Source organism: Vulpes vulpes, chromosome 1 (genome assembly GCF_048418805.1).
Source record: "Vulpes vulpes isolate BD-2025 chromosome 1, VulVul3, whole genome shotgun sequence".
Classification (NCBI taxonomy): Eukaryota; Metazoa; Chordata; class Mammalia; order Carnivora; family Canidae; genus Vulpes; species Vulpes vulpes.
Window position 1 is genome coordinate 64,965,575 of NC_132780.1, and position 15,854 is coordinate 64,981,428.

A 15,854-nucleotide genomic window follows, 5' to 3' on the forward strand; every position below is an offset into this window, starting at 1 on the left:
CTCTCTCTCTCTCTCTCTCTGTGTGACTATCATAAATAAGTAAAAATTAAAAAAAAAAAATAAAGATCTTTATAAAAAAAAACGCACTTTGCAGGAAAGTGTCTTTATTAACGAAGAATTGATGAAAGTCCTATGGACATGATATAGCAATCAGTGGGAAATGACACTTCCCAGGCCCAAAGTCTCAGAGGCTTCTTCAAAGCAACTCCAGGAGCACCAGGGCAGTTTCCTATACGCCCTTGTCTGTCTCCCCAATTACCAGCACCCCAGTACTGCCCTTTTTGCTAAGGGGGGGGTCCCTAGAGGACGGAGGCATGAAACCCCGTCTTTTCTCCGTTTTTTACTAAAATACATCTAATCTACACAATTCATAACACGACTTGTGTCTGTATGGTGACCTTAAAAAAAAAACCAAAACAACACATGATAGACAAAGACCCCCGTAATCATGACATTTTTGTGACCCCCTTCCCCTCCCCGTTGTGGCAGTAGCGTCTGAATAGCCCAACAAACGTGGCTCACACACACACACACACACACACATCATTTCGGAAGTTGTCATTCACGGAGAAATCGGTTCAGAGCTGAAGAAAAGCGAATTCCTGAAAGATTCAATTCTGACAAGAAAGTGTGTGTGTGTGTGTGGGGGGGGGGAACTGTTTTTGTAACGAGGACGTCCACTCTCAAATGTAGTGTATCGGTAACGAAAACCATGACTAACGAAAAGACAAAAATAAATAAATAAATAAATAAATAAATAAATAAATAAATAAATAAATGATTTTTTTTTTTTTTTTTTTTCAAAAAGGAGTTGACGCGAAGAAACCTAGAACCTCAGCGTCCTTTCCTGAGCCAAGGAACCGCCGGCAGGCGAGGCTCCCCTCCTGCCCCGAGGCCGCCTCACGCGGGCTGCTGCTGCCTCACAGGAGCGGCGGGACCCGGGTCACCACCGCAGCTCGACACGTCGGGCCCCGGGCGCGCCGCGGACGGGGCTGCCCAGCCCGGGAGTCCCGCGCCCAGCGCCCCCGGGAGCGGCCGGCCCGGAGGTTCGCCCCAGTCTCGGTGCGGGGCAGCGGGGCGGCGGGGCGGCGGGGCGGGGCGGGGGGTCGGCCCCGGCGGGCGCGCGGGCAGCCGGAGCCCAAGCTCCCGGGGCGCCCGCCCTGCGCTCCCGCGGCGGGAGGAGGCCCCGCGCGCCCCGCGCCCCGCGCGCCCCGGGACGTGGCTCTCCGCCTCCCGCCGGCGCCCCGCGCCCCGCCCGCGACCCCGGAAGAGAGCGGCGCCGCGCGCCCCCCGGCTTACCGCTCCCCGCCGCGGCTCGGTCCTCGCCTCCCCGGCCTGGGCGCGGGCTCCGGGGCCCCCTCGGCCGCGGCCGCCTCGGTCCAGGGCGCCCGGGCCTCCCCTGCCCCCGCCTCAGCTCGCGGCGCCCTCAGAGCCGAGGCCTCAGGGCGCCCGCCGCGCCTCGGGATGCGCCGCTGCAGCCTCGGGCGGCGCTGCTGCGAGCCGGGCGGGCGGGTGAGTGTGGGGCGGAGGGGGCGGAGGGGGCGGAGGGGGCGGGCCGCGGCGGGCGCTGGGGGGGGGAGGGCGGCGGAAACCGCAACGTCACCCGGGAGGGGGAGGGGGAGGGGAAAGCGGGACCCCCCCCCCCCCGCGGCGGGACCCCGACCTCCCCCCTCCGCGGGCGCGCCCCCCGCCCCTCGCACCCCTGCCTCGCCAGGCCTCTCGCGCCCCAAGTCGCTTCAGCTTCCAAGCGACCCCACAGGCTTCGGGGTCGACTGTGGAGCGACATAGGTTTGGAGGCCCAGGGGGAGGAAAGTCGCGCTGCCCTCGCCCTCCCCGCAGCACTCACCCCTCCTCTGCTCCCGCGTGTTCTACTCTGACGGAGAAGGGAGGACATCACCGCCTCGGAAGCTGCCCCCCCTTCCACTGCGCTGACGGGATCGCTAAACCCAAAAGCCAACTCCACGGATTTTAACCATCCAAGGTAAAGGGGGTCCCGGACCGAGCATGTGATGGACGCGGCCTTCAAGAGGAAATTTCCTCCACCGTGTCTCCTAGGCCCCTTGGGGGGGTGGAGGGTGAGGCAGGAGGAGGGAGAGGAGAGTTTTTCAGGTGGAGGATTTGCAGCCTTAGTAGTCACAACCCCTTTGGAGAAGTTTCCTCCCATTTCTTATTTTTTTTAAAAAACACTTTTATTTATTTATTCACGAGAGACACAGAGAAAGAGAGAGAGAGGCAGAAACACAGGCAGAGGGAGATGCGAGCTCCATGCAGGGAGCTCCACGGGGGCCTCGAACCCAGGTCTCCAGGGTCACGCCCCGGGCTGTAGGCGGCGCTAAACCGCTGAGCCACCCGGGCTGCCCCGGCCCATGTCTTAAAGTAGCCCCCTGCAGGCAGCTTGGTCCAGCCTGACTCCAGGGCGATGTCCTCTAGGACCAGGCCATCACATCCTCCAACCTCGGTGTTAGGGTGTAATCGAACCTACCAGAACTAGAGGTACAAAAGTGACAGACGTTTAACCCAATTCGTTAGAACTGGAGATGTTTTACCAGAGAGCAGTATTTTTCTTCGCTTACCTCAAAGTGCTTTGCTGGAATTCTAAAGGGCCACCTCCACCCGTTTCCCCTGTCCTCACAGGTTCTCAAGACCTTCCACATTAGGCCACATTAGGAAAAACTCTTGGCCTTTTAGGCTTCTCTTTTGAAAAAAAAAAAAAATGCCTTTGAAGAGAGATTCCTTACAAACAGCTCAAGAGGAAGTGGTTTTATTAAAATTTTTAAATGTTCACTCAGGTAAACCACTGATTTGCATAAACTTCCAGAAGTTTTTTTTTTTTTTTTTTTAAAGATGTTATTTATTTATTCATGAGAGACACACAGAGAGAGGCAGAGAGAGAAGCAGGCTCCCTGACAGGAGCCTGATGTGGGACTTGATCCCAGGACCCCAGGATCATGACCACTGAGTCACCTAGGTGCCCCAAACTTCCAGAAGTTTTAAAGGTGACCTGTGGAGCAGGGGAGATTGGGCTCTCTACTTGAGAACTGATTGAATCTGGTTTGAATCCTTATTTTGATGAGGATAAACCAACTACAGATCGATCTTAGTTCCATCATCTGTATGTAGAGATACAGTACCTCCATTGAATGGTTATACATGGTTATACAATACAAATAGCTAATATTTGAGTTACTACATGCCAGACACTGTGCTAAGGGATTTATATGTATTAATTCAATTATTAGTGAGGGTAAATTGTGAAAGTGCTTAGCTGTAGAGGGCAATCCAGAAGTCTTCATTTCCCTTGATCTTCTTGAATTTGGAAGACACCTTAGAAAAAGCATCTGGTTTGATTTATTTAATTTCTCAACAAGTAGTCATCTAGCTCAGTGACTTTCCAACCTAGAACAGTAAGTCAGCAGCAGGGCTTTGATAAAATACTTTTTAATGAGGGCCCCACAACAGACTGATAAATCAGAATCTCTAGGGCTAGAGTCTCAAGCGTCAGCATTTAAAACTCTCTTCCCAGGTGATCAAAATATGCATCCAGGATTTAGAGCTCTTCAAAGGTGACAGTACCCATTGTCATTTGCTCCCCTTCATCCCCAGTTTTGCCTGCAATTGATCTAGAATCTGCTTTTGGATAACATCTACCTCTTGCAAAGGCCCCCTGTGCAACAGGCATCAAATATCAGCAACTTTGACCTCTGGAAGCATCTGGCACCTTGATTCCACAAAAGAGTACTTCAGTACTCTTGGTTGGCTGGGTACCTACCAACTCCATCAGCTTCTCTTCATCCTTTCTGAAAAGTTCTCGGAAGGCAGTTTCCTTTGCCACTGTCCCTTTCAAAATCTGACCCCAATAATAAATTCAAGGTTTCATCCAAAGAACACAGGGTAAAAAGATTAAAAAGATATTTAATGGCTTTGTTCTAATTAGTGTATTTCCTCAAGTAAATCCTGTGAGCTATATGGCAGCAGTATTACCCTGATGACTGCGGGATTATATTCTCCTAAAACTCTGAAGTAGTCAAGGTTTCTTACAGTTGCTCTCCAACACACCTTCCCCAGCCTACTCATCCTAGTTAGTGTTCATCCCTTAACGTGTGATTCTGTGAAGTTTGATTGTGCTAAGTCAGGCTTCTTCTTTTAGCTCTTTGACATGTTAAATAACACTGGTGTAATTAATTGAGTAATTCTACCTCCCAATTTTATGTCTTCTGCAAATTTGGTCTGTATGCCATGTCATCATTCAAGTCCTCATTCTCAGGCACTTTCCACTGCCAACTGACACTGAATTAGCACGCCATTGATGAATATTCTCATCAATGGAAGACCCACGTGTTACTTAGTCATATTTTCTTTTTTTGTACCAGAACAGCAGCTACAGTGCATGTGTGCTTGGCATCTTTGTGGATATTAGAAAAAATTACCCACCCATACGCAGGCCAAGGATTAGGAAAACGCCACTTCTTCCTCCCAGATACAGCTTAAACAACAAATGTGTCTATGAGATGTCCTTGTTCTACTGGTGTAGCAACGTGGTCAAAAAAAGGAAATGACTACTTAGAGAATTCTTGTTAACTTCTGGATTTCTTCCTTTTCTAAGTACCCAGATACTACTGTAAGAATAGGTTTATTAATTTTGCTCAGGATCTGTAAAAAGTCCCTTGTCTTGCTTTCCAGAGTCTAGCTGCTGCTTTTTTGAAAATTGGAACTCGGGATCCCTGGGTGGCGCAGCGGTTTGGCGCCTGCCTTTGGCCCGGGGCGCGATCCTAGAGACCTGGGATCGAATCCCACGTCGGGCTCCCGGTGCATGGAGCCTGCTTTTCCCTCTGCCTGTGTCTCTGCCTCTCTCTCTCTCTGTGTGACTATCATAAATAAATAAAAAAAAAAATGAAAATTGGAACTCTACTTACTTGTGCACCTCTGCTCTTTTAGTGTTCACCTCTCTCTGTGCTGATTTGAGATGAAAGTTCTTATTTGCAAACTCTCCTTGCTGAGATGTAACTTTTGTAGACCAGAGGAGTTAAGCTTTAGAGAGCTAGTTTATTTTCTTGCAAATTCTTCACCTAAGTTTGCAATTAGCTCTCACACAAAGTTCATTGGACGCTTTCAGTTGAAGGGTTATTTATTTATTTATTTTTTGTGATAAAGGAAGAAAGAAAGGAATGAGTTCTGCTTGTTGTCTGTGTCAAATAGGAACATCCCTTCTATGTTCTTTTTGTCTGAACAAAACAAAAAATATATAAACAAACTATCCATATATTGTTGTCCTTATAGTTTATTCTTGGCTCTAGCCTAATGGACCCCAATTTTATAGGGCTGTTAAAAGTGCATGGTTTCTGTTCTCTTTTTTAATTCATTAAACTCAAATTTGCCCTTTAGGTTTTACTAACCAGCCAGCTGGTCCATGACTGTACAACTGTCTCAGTTCTTGAAATACTTTTTTTCTTTTTCTCCCTCAGGCCAAATTAGTCTATTTGTAAAACTGCTTTACCTTACACCTAAAAGATTCATCCTTGAGTCACTGAAGAGGTATGATCACCTTGGTTTGCTTAAGCCCAGTTGCACTTGAAGTGTTCTTAGTAGTAGTCTTCAGTTTCCCTTCCATTTCTGAGCATCCAGTCCTGGCCAGACATCTACCCCAGGCTTCTCCAACCCCCCTGACTCAGACCCGCAGCCTCTCTGACTTGTCCAGTGCCAACCTGCCCCTCTCCATTGCCCAGACTGTTCTGTTGCTACTGCTTCATCTCCAGATGACTCAAGCTTCCTGAACCTAGTTTTCATAATTAAAACAAAACAAAACAAAACATTTACCTATATTATTAATCATAATTGAATTCCTACCTCTCCATCCTCAGTCACAATTTAAGGCTCTTCTATAGAATTCTTTGTCAGGTACATATTTCCTGGCCTCACCATCTTCTAACAGGTCAAGTATGCTAGGCAATTCCATATGTGTCTCATTAATCCTCACAGGTACTGATGTCGGCATTATTACTAAGTTCAGTTGACTGGAAACAGGCTCAAACAGTTGAAGTGGATTTCCCAAGGTATAAATGGCTCAGACCACGGGACATAAACGTAACATAAGGTTAATGTTTTCTGGTATCGGATCCAGGCTCTTTCCCTGAAATCACTTGGTCTGTACTAACTTCATATCTAAAATCCCACTTCCAGTTTGAGAGTCCTCAGGTGAGTTATTATCCATTCTCAATTGATTTTTGAAACAGATGATTTTTTTTATCACTTACTGATTTATTTTAAACTACTCAAGGTGGGGGTGCTTGGGTGGCTCAATGGGTTAAACGTTCGACTCTTGAGTTCAGCTTCAGATCATGATCTCAGTATTGTGAGATGGAGCCCTGTGTCTGGCTCAGTGCTGAGAGGGGAGCCTGCTTAAGATTCTCTCTCTCCCTCTACCTTTGCCCCTTCCCTCTCTTGAAAAAATAAATAAATAAATAAATAAATAAATAAATAAATAAATAAAAATAAAATAAACTACCCAAGGTGTCCCATATACCTACCAAGTTACAGCACTATTCTCCGAAATTAAGCAAATGATTATAGATATTTGCAACATGAATGACTGATATTATTTATTCTTTTGAGTCATGGAAAGAACCAAAAGTAGTTTAAGCGTATTTCATATTCATATTAATATTTTTCTTAAATGTGGCTTTTGAGAACTGTCAACATCACTGAGGAGTTTAGAAATGGATGTTCATTGAGGCTTGATTTAATTAGTGATTCCTTATAAACAGGTGCTTGGACAGTTCTTAATCCTCTCTACTTTTTACCAAACTCTAGCTTCTTCCAGGAAAGTACAATTAATAAAGAATTGCCTTAAGAAGATTCTGAGGTCAGGGATGCCTGGGTGGCTCAGTTGGTCAAGCGTCTACCTTCAGCTCAAGTCATGATCCCGGGGTTCTAGGATCAAGCCCCGTGTTGGGCTCCCCGCTCAGTGGGAAGCCTGCTTCTCCCTCTCCCTCTGTCCCCTGCTTGTGTTCTCTCTCTCTCTTGCTCTCTATCTCAAATAAATAAATAAAATAATAAAAAAAAGAGATTCCTAGGACTAGTTCATGGTCCTGGAATCTGATTGCCCAACGTCCATGTGCTATTATAGTGTGTTATTCCAAGAAATAACCCAACTTCTGTCTTCATGCACTCTACCTGCTCACAATGCTGCTGAAAGTAGTTGAGATTAGGCCAGGTTTGTATTAGTTTGGAAGCCAAACCTTATGGAATTTTATGCTAAAATATTCAGGAGGATAAGGAGTTGCTTTGGCAATATTCTGTAGTAGTAATTCTAACCCCATATTAGCATCACCTGGGGGAGTACCTAAAACACAACAATGCTCAGGCTCACTCTTAGAAATTCTGATTTAATTCTTTCTAGGATGAAGCCTTGGCATCCCATATGTTGTTAAAGATACCAGATGGTTCCAGTGTTAAGCCAAAGTTAGAACCAATGCTCCATAGCATTAGAACAATCCAGGGAGCTTTTAGAGCTTCTGATGGCCAGGTTGTATCCTATGCCAATCAAAGCATACTGACTGAGGTGTTTAAAGCCCTGTGATTCCAATATACAGAATGTTCAAAAACCACCATTCTGTAAAAGTGTTACTAAATGGGCATTTGAACCAAATGAAGCATTAGATTTAGATAATATGTTAATTTACCATGTTTGTACTGGCCTAATGATTATGTACAATATTGTGAAGATTGCTTTTCATTCATACTGGTTCACTAATATATTTATTTCTGATTACTATTGCTGGATACGCATTTTGGGGAAGTAATACTTGATTTTAGTTTTGGCTGAACTAGTGAAGTTGTTTCAGTAGTTAATGTTTCACTTCAAATTTCTGCTGCCCAAGTATTATAAATAATAATTTTCAATGAAACATTTAACAGCTAGGCCATTCAGCACTTTTTCTTCTGCCAATGAGATTAACTGTATTAAGCAAGTAAAATCATGGTGGTTTTGGATTGATGGTGTCTTTCAGATGATCTTTTGGATGATAAGAATAATTGCCAGTTTGCTGATGTTAAACCTAAGTATGTAACCCAATGACAGTTTTCTATACATTTTTCTAACCTAGCTCCAAAGAATACAGATTGTTTCTTCTGTCTTCCAGTTTTTATAGTTTTTATAAATAATTCCATTTTGGGGTGGCTATTTTTGCTCTTCACGGCCAAGTGGAAAATAACTGGTGTTTTTTAAAAAAAATGCTAAAAAGAAAAAAAAGGCTAGAACAGCAAAATTTAAAAACCCAACTACAGTCTAAGAGCAAAACAGCATTTCTTAGACGCACTTATCATCTATGCAATAAAGAAGAAAGAAGAAACCTTGGAATAATCATATCCTAACCCTTTCATTTTCCAAAGAAACTGAGGTTAATATAGGTGGTGATTGCCAGTTCCTGCTGCTAATTACTGGTAGAGATGGGAAAAGAGGTCAGGCCTCTGGGTCCTACCTACATGTTCTTTTTCCCACTTCTCCATGCTGCATCACTGACCAAAAAAATATAACTTCTCCTTTTCAGGTTCTCATATTTTATATGAACTGTGACAATTTATTTAAAAATGTAAACTTGCATTCTTTCCATTAACAAAATTATCAAATTATCAACACATAAGGAAAAGTAAGCTTTATTTTTGGAAGAAATCAAATACCTACTCAAAATGTAAATTGATAGCACCCTCATTTAGCATTGCTAAGCCCGATGATGTATGCTACATATAATTTTCCACTGATATATGGGCAAAGTATGCTCCTCAGTACATACTTAGCAATTGCCACCTAAGCAAGGTCCTGTCCTTGAGGTGAAATCCTCAATAAACTTTTGCCTTGCTGAGTCATTTATTCTCATTAGACCTGGGATTTTTAAGACATTCAAAAGTTTTAACAAATTTTTTACATTTTTATTGCATAAATCAATTTTCTATGTTTCCTGCTACTTACAAGAAGAATAATGCTAGTGGCAATGTTTCTATTCATAGTGGGCACATTACTATTACAGGGTGAAGATTGGCCACATGCACGCACATATATACATATAAATGTGTGTATATGTATGTATATATATAAAATCTCACTTTATGATCAATCATTGAACATGTCAGAACAAATAGAAACTATTATGGAGCAGACATAGAACACAGAATACAACATTCTTGGGATTGTACTACAATGAAAAAGCCACTTAAAGTGAATCTACCTGAATTAAACAAATAAATGTTTTTTGAGGGGAAATGAATGGGTCAATCTTGGAAATGGAGGATGTTGGGTTCTAGGACTAAATCTTTCACATACCAGCGTGTGGCCCCAGAAGAAATTTTTTACTGCTCCTAAAAATCTGGAAAATTCAGCAATAGCATACATGTTAACTAGAGCAAACCACTTAACCTCCTTGAGTTTCAGTGTCCTTAGCTATTAATTGAAGCAATTGGCCTTGGTCCGTGGTTCTCAGTCCAGGTTATACATCAGCATCACCCGGGAAACATTAAAAAATAATGATGCCCTGCACTACCCTCAGACAAATTGAAACAGAATTCCTGGGGGATGTGGCTTCAGCTAGTGTACTCAGAATGCGGTCTATGGACCACCAGCATCAGCATTACTTGGTCTATTACTCAGCTTGGGCGGCCACAACAAAATACCACACCACTGTGTATCTTACACAACAGAAATTTATTTCTCACAGTGAGGAAGGCTCAAAAGTCCAAGATCAAGGTGGTTGGCAAATTTAGTTTCTGGGGGAGCTCTCTTCCTGTTTTCTCACTACGTCCTCACATGGCCTTTCCTTGCTGCATGCATGTGTAGAAAGTAAGGGATCTTTCTCCCTTCTTCTCCTAAAGCCACCAGTCCTACTTGGGTTTATGATGAGATTATGACCCTTATGGCCTCAAGTAACTTTACCTCCTAAAAGTCCTATCTTTAACATACGAATGGTGGGGGGGTGAGGTTCAGTTCAGTCCATATCATTTGGGATTTTGAAACCCTTCAGACCTAAGCCCAGATGTATTGAATTAGATCCTCTGGGAGTAACGACCAAGAATCTATGTTGTAATAAATTCTAAAGGTGATTCTTATATGCACAAATTTGAGGATCACCGTGGCTTAGGCCACTTATTGTTACACTAGGTTGCACATTGAATTACCTGGGGTATTTTCAAACCTTTGATGCCTGGGGTCCAATGCCAGAGGTTTCCATTTGTTACCAGGATGCTCATGCTAAGCAAGTTTTAAAGCTCTGGAGGTAAATCCAATCTGAGGAACACTGGTGTAAACCACTAAGAGTCTTTCAGTCCTAGAACAGTATGGACTTTAGACAGGTTTTTAAAACATTTTTTATTTATGTATTTGAGGGAGAGGAAGTGAGGGAGAGAACATAAATGGAGAGGGAGGGGCAGAGAGAGAGGGAGAAACAAGGCTCCTTCCCAGGACCCTGGGATCATAACCTGAGCCAAAGGCAGATGCTTAACTGACTGAGCCACCCAGGCACCCAATAGTATGGATTTTAATATGATTATATATGTATGTATATATATATATGTAATATAATGTACATAATCTAGATAATGTACATCAAAAGGAAAGTGATAGAATAGCTCTATTTTGTAGTTTCAGATACAAACGCATTTGTTAATCCCTTTACATTAATCAGGTAATGTAGTGCATTAAATAGAGTTCTTTTTTAGAAGAGTACATTTGCTAGATACAGCATTCGTTTTTCTTCATAAGAATTAAAGATTTATTTGATGGTCAGTGTCTTTCCACTATGTAAGACTAACTGAGGGTTTGGGTAGTAACCAGATGCTTATGATACATTTTTAAAGAATCTTATAGAGTCCAGGGAGAATTCTAAAAGATAAACATAATATGATTATTTTGTAAATCTCCAAAAGGTCATTCAACCATATAAATAAAGGAACTATGCGTATTTCTTAGTATTAAAACGTATGTTCTGAGTTATACAATTTCAAAATCTCTTTCAATACCAGGATATAGGTCACTCTAGGATAAAAATGCCACTTCTACCCAAATATATAAGAGTTATATAAAAATGAAATTTAAAAATATCTCAAATCACCAGAGGCCTGACCAGTGAATTTAATAGTAATACTCTCAGCACAAAAGTTAGCACATAAGAGTAGGAAACACAACCCCTTGATATTTTTTCTTTTCTCTCCCAGGCACATGAAACAGTTAAAAACACAACTATTAAAAACTTCAAACTCATCAGAGAGGAACAAGTAACTAATGAATCAAAACAATCTCCTTAATAGTCCTGGGGTTTAACATGGGAGTTATTAAGAATAGTATTTGAAATTATAAGTGAAATGCTAGAATACATGTCAAGATGTGACCTTCTTTCCATTTGCAAATACAGGATAATATTCCTTCTCTGTAAGCAAGTTTATTATTATTACAATGTAATCATCATCATCATCATCATAATCATCATCATCATTATAATTTGGTGGGGAATTGTTTGAAAACAATGCTGCCATATGAATTTTGCTTTTATTGGATGACACTAAGAATGACCATGGTCTAGAAATTTAACCTAAGAGATCTTGCTTCACAAGTCAACGATACCATTTTATGAGTAAAGCAAGCTACATCAACACTTAGAACCACAGATGAGCTGAGATTAACAAATGCTTGAAGGAAAAATTATAGAATTCTTATTTGTAATAAAACTGAAAAACTCCCAGCTGTTTCCACTTAACCACATCACCTGTTACATATATGGTACAGAAGCCAAAGATCTGTATTACAGTTTCTATTTTGAGTGTGAAAGAATAGTGCTGACTTTTGCATGTCCCTGATCTATCCGATATCATTCTCTGAAAGCTAAGAAGCTTCTGAACTCCACTAAAATGAAAACAGTATTTACTACTTATAGGATACAAGATATATGACTATAGCAGCTGAGCTATAATTGTAAATAGGAAGAAAGATATATTTAATTTAAATTTGGTCATGATGGTTGACAATGACTACTGAAATCCACAAACACGTGATAACAATGGTTATTTTTAAATTACATTTTACTACTAAGAAGCTGGGCAAAGTACACTATTCACGTTCAGTGAAGAAATTGTTAAAATGCTATTTATTCTTAATATAAAATTTTGTTTTTATTGCAAGAAGCATTATCAGAACTAGAACTATCTATATTTTCTTAGTTCAGAAATATGTAAGCAAGTCTTGTTTGCCAGCTTTACCAGAAACTGAAGCTAAATATGTCCATGTCTTTCTTTTCCCAATAAGCAAAATAGGTGTAATAAAGGATAAATGAGAGAATGTAAATTATTTTTGGCCTCAATCTTTGTAGGTGATTTTTGTTTTGCCGTTGAGATAGCAAATGGTGGCTCAATTATTCTGGATCGACAATTCAAAATGTGCCACATTCTATATTCTGAGTGGGTGGCTGAAGTGTCAGAGTTGTATAGGGAAGCAGTATTTCTCATGATGCCTTCTCCTTCAGAATTGTATTCTCCTTTTCTATACCATTATAAAGTTCTCTCTTTTTTTAAAGGATTTGTATTTATTTATTTATGAGGGACACACACAGAGTCAGAGACATAGGCAGAGGGAGAGGCAGGCTCCATGCAGGGAGCCCGACGTGGGGCTCGATCCTGGGACTCCGAGATCATGCCCTGTGCCAAAGGCAGATGCTCAACCACTGAGCCACCCAGGGATCTCAAGTTTTCTTTTCTTTTAAAGATTTTGTTGTTGTTGTTCATGAGAGACACATAGAGAGAGGCAGAGGCATAGGCAGAGGGAGAAGCAGGCTTCCTGGGAGGAGCCTGATGCAGGACTTGATTCCAGGATGCGGGATCACAACCTGAGCCAAAGGCAGATTCTCAACCACTGAGCCACCGAAGTGCCCCTAATTATAAAATTTTCACTTTAGATTTCAGTTCCTAGTTTGGTAGTCCTGCTGCTCAGAAGTATAAACAAGTCTCAGTGGCTACAGACTTCCAAGTACATGTTTGAGGCATAATACATGAAAGATAGTGTCTGAACAGGTGCCCAAACTTTTCTACATCCTCTTTCATTTAACACATGTTGACAGTCTGGTCCCATCAAGGCAAGCCCTTTGAGGAGCTGACATTCTATTTGCCTCATCTGCTGAATGGCATCAGTGAGGAGGAAGGTCAGCCAGGTCTGGCCCAGAGAGCTTAGAGCCATCCAAGCAAGGCCTCTGATCATTTATCAAGATGTCCATAAGACTTAGTAATCATCCCATTTTTTATGTTTCTACATACAGTTTTAAAAGGCAAAAAAACCAATATGGGAGTTGTGGGAAGAAGAAGTTGTGAAAGAAGGATCTCATCACATCTGCAAACTTAGACAAGGTGTTTCCTCTTCAGTCATCAAGAAATCATAAGAATTGTTATGATGTCTAATAATTTGTTTCTGACAGTTCCCCTAAGGCAGATTTTCTTCAAACTTTTTTAAAGCTAAAAACTAACAGTATATAATGACAGAAACAGATGATCAATAGTTGAGAAATATATAGAAATAGATACGTATAAAACAAAGTTTCAGAAACCAGTATTTATATTTTTCATATTAGTATATTTTATTTAAAAAAATAGATTCTCAGTAACTAAATAGATTTCAAGACCCACTAAGTGGATTGCAACTTGTAGTTTAAAAACATTGCACTGGGGTTATCCTGTATGTGTAGAAAATACCATTCATGTTTACTTTCTGAGTTTACGATTATGTGTTTAAGTCTAAGAAATATGAAACTGAGTGGCGCCTGGGTGGCTCAGTCAGTTAAGTGTCTGCCTTTGGTTCAGGTCATGATCTCAGGGTCCTGGGATACTCATACGCTCTCTCCTCAAATAGATAAAATCTTTATTTTTTTAAAAATATTTATATATATATATATTTTTTGAGAGAGCATGAGTGGGAAGGGGGGGCACAGGAAGAGGGAGAAGTAGGCTCCCCACTGAGCCTGATTTAGGGCCCCATCCCAGGACCCTGGATCACGACCTGAGCTGAAGGTAGATGCTTAACTGACTGAGCCACTCAAGTGCCCCTAAATAAAATCTGAAGAAAAAGAAGAAAGAAAGAAAGAAAGAAAGAAAGAAAGTAAGAAAGAAAGAAACTGAAACAGTGTCTTCTGAATTTGTTCTAGCTGTAGTAAATCTGGCTATAAAGCACTTGTTTGATGCTTTAACCAAACAAGTAGACAAGTGTGCCTAAAAAAAAAAAATTAAAAGACTGGCATTTAGAAGCCTACTTTTATTGGTAGGAGGAGAAGAAAACAGTAGTAAATAGGTACAGCTTAAAGTAATATGTTACTTTTAAGATTTTCCCAAGGGCCACGGAGATCTTCTAACAGGAAGATTATGTGTTTGTGAGGCACACCAATAAATTTGGCAAGTGTTCAAGCAGTAAGGCACTTGGGGCTCCTTACAGCCTAGAAGTTATCACCTCATCAATGAGAAGGTCCACCTGAATGATCACCAGTCATCAGTTTTTGCCACTAGGAAGGATACTTCCAAAGACTGCCTATCCCAGACCACACGTACCATATTCCTTCACTACCTCATCTCAGGTTTTTAGTAACTAAAGAATAGCTCTTTCCCTCAACAAAGCTAGACTTTTAAAAACTCTTCTCAACTTCTCCAGCATACTCTAAAGTCTGCTGTTGTGCAGGGTGCTGATACTGTGATCTCTAACATGTCATCTGTTGATTATTATTTGCATTCTCTTCATGGGGTGAATATCTTGATGGTCAGAAAGAATCAGCGGTAGTAAAAGACTCCTGTACATGTTGCGGGAAAGAGGGCCAAGGTCAGAAATTTCTGCTACATTGGACTACAGGATTTTGGAGCCAGGCAGGGAGGACTTGCTTCCTTTCTGCCAGAGGCAAGGATTCAACTAGAGAGTAAAGAACTGAAATTAGAAAGTATTTGGTTGGGCACCTGACTGGTTCCGTCAGTGGAGAGTGTGACTCTTGATCTCAGGGTTGTGAGTTCAAGCTCCACATTGAGTGTAGAGATTACGTAAAAATACAATCTTAGTTGAAAAAAAAAAAAAAAGAAGAAGGTATTTTGTGACCTAGGCCTGAGAAATCCTAAAGCCAAATTTATTCACATATTCTTTTGCCTGGGGCATTTTAACTTATCAGTGAGTTGGGTTAATTATTCTATAAATTCTATACTTGACAGCTCAGCTTAAAACTAAGGAATCCAGAAGGATACACATCAAAATGCAAAGATATGAGGCAGATATTTCTCTGTGTCTTCACTGACTTTGATACACATAAATAGATTTTCATACATTTTGGACATGTACATACATGGATCTCAACAGACTTGGAATCATCCAGGGAAGTAGGTTCCTGGAAGGCACCATTTAGAGCAGCAAATATTCCGATAGAGATGGGAAGAGGATGCTAGAAATATTTTTGGATGCTAATATTTGGATGTAAATAGTCTGTTGAGTGACTCTTGATTATCTACTCAGGTCATAAACTCAGGGTCCTGGGATCGAGGTGTGCATTGGCTCTTAGCTTAGGGAGGAGTGTGCTCGGGATTCTCTCTCTCCCTCTGCCCCTCCCCCGTTCAATAAATACGTAAGCAAGTAAATAAAGAAACAAACAAATAAATAAATAAAATCTTTAAATTCTTAAATAGTTTATTAAAGGGTGAAAGAGAAGGAAAAATGTTTTTTGTTTTTTAAAAAAGTCTTATATAAGCAATTCTTCTGATGCCATGTAAAAAATAACTTGTTTTTATTGCTAAAGGGCAGGAGCTGGGGAGTGGCTCACCACCCATCAGCACTTGATCCTTCTGAAGAGTGAGCTAGTACTGGAGAA

The 15,854-nt window shown here is 41.5% G+C and overlaps 2 protein-coding genes across 20 annotated transcripts in view; one reads left to right on the plus strand and one right to left on the minus strand.

Annotated features, from left to right (window-relative positions):
• The window catches only part of DSE (dermatan sulfate epimerase), an 80,727-nt gene extending 78,553 nt beyond the window's left edge, over positions 1 to 2,174 (minus strand). The window contains exon 1 of one of the 3 annotated variants that reach the window (XM_026002439.2): positions 1,847 to 2,174. The gene's annotated coding sequence lies outside the window, so the exon portion shown is untranslated. Of the gene's footprint in view, positions 1 to 1,299; positions 1,438 to 1,846 lie in introns of those variants that run through there. The other 2 variants (XM_026002437.2, XM_072765713.1) reach the window with 2 other exon arrangements.
• The window catches only part of WDR27 (WD repeat domain 27), a 235,284-nt gene continuing 221,322 nt past the window's right edge, over positions 1,893 to 15,854 (plus strand). For 12 of the 17 annotated variants that reach the window (XR_012002924.1, XR_012002923.1, XR_012002925.1 and 9 more), the window contains exon 1: positions 1,899 to 1,981. The gene's annotated coding sequence lies outside the window, so the exon portion shown is untranslated. Of the gene's footprint in view, positions 1,982 to 15,854 lie in introns of all 17 variants that reach the window. The other 5 variants (XM_072765852.1, XM_072765782.1, XM_072765839.1 and 2 more) reach the window with 1 other exon arrangement.